We start from the raw sequence: 1,156 nt of genomic DNA, 5'->3' as shown, positions 1-1,156 counted from the left end.
CAATGGAATACTATGCAACCCTAAAGAATAATGTAGAATCTGCAAAACACCGCATAACATGGATGAACTTGGAGGACATTATGCTGAGTGAGATAAGTCAATCACAAAAGGACAAAAATTGTATTAGTCTGTTTTGTAAAAATTAAGGAAAGTTTTATCTATGAAAGAAAATTTTGTTTGTTGGTTACCAGGGGTGGTAGGGGAGGGGAGGGAACACTGTTAGATAGATGGAGATAAGTATTAATTTGGGTGAAGAGAAGGTTAATGTGCCAAATGTGAGTGATCAATATGGTGGCATTGAGGAAGAGAAAGACATAGAGAGGTACATGGGCAGTAGAGACAACAAAGATGAACCCTTTTGCACGTACAGTACTGTGTTGTCTGTGAAGGCAACGTTGGTATATGGGTGGATAGATGGGTGGTCAGATGGGTGGACAGGCTGAACCTAGTAGGTATGTCTGTGAAGCGGGAGTATACCCAAGAACATGTATAGGGTTGTCAGACAGTGGTCCTATAAGATTATGTATGTGTATGATCTGAATTCCCAGGTGTATAGTAGAGCTGACAAGGGGCAAGGTTGTGGTCACTGCTTTGTCACAGCCAGCTACCCAGAGGGACCGAGTAGTTGAACCTGTGGGCTCGGGACCATAGTTGCAGGGGACATCAAGCTCAACTGGCATAACATACTACACAGAACATTTTTCCACCTCCTACTTTTTGAGTAGCAACTAGGATCTTAAAAGCTTGCAAGCCTCCATTTAGATCCAATGATGGGTCTCTCCTTATCCAGAGCAAAGAAGAATGAAGAAAGTGAAAAATTCATGGATACAAGCAGTCCTAGCGACTGGTATACCATTCAGTCTGCAGCCTATACGATTATGAGACCAGAAGAACTAGATGTTGTCCGGCTACCAATGTCAGCTACTTGGAAGGGGATCTATGTAGGAGATCCTGGATAGAGAGTGTGAACAATGTGGAACAAAATTCAAAATCATTTGGAGGAAAAAAAAAGCGGGGGACCAGCTTTGCTGGTCCGACAGAGCCTGGTGGAACCACTGAGACTATGGCCCCTAGCTCCCCTTAGGGTCTGTAATTGAACCCACACCTGTGGCTTCCAGCCAAGCAAAAGACAGGCATATGAGTTGAACATTTACCT

General features: G+C 43.6%; 1 protein-coding gene across 1 annotated transcript in view; it reads left to right on the top strand.

Annotated features, from left to right (window-relative positions):
- Positions 1–1,156, top strand: part of OSBPL10 (oxysterol binding protein like 10) — a 576,794-nt gene that overhangs the window by 262,198 nt on the left and 313,440 nt on the right. The gene's annotated exons all lie outside the window — the stretch shown is intronic.

The sequence above is a fragment of the Orycteropus afer genome, unplaced genomic scaffold (genome assembly GCF_000298275.1).
Source record: "Orycteropus afer afer isolate SDZICR_OR568_19922 unplaced genomic scaffold, OryAfe1.0 scaffold00218, whole genome shotgun sequence".
Lineage (NCBI taxonomy): Eukaryota > Metazoa > Chordata > Mammalia > Tubulidentata > Orycteropodidae > Orycteropus > Orycteropus afer.
This window is presented reverse-complemented; position numbering and strand designations above follow the sequence as displayed.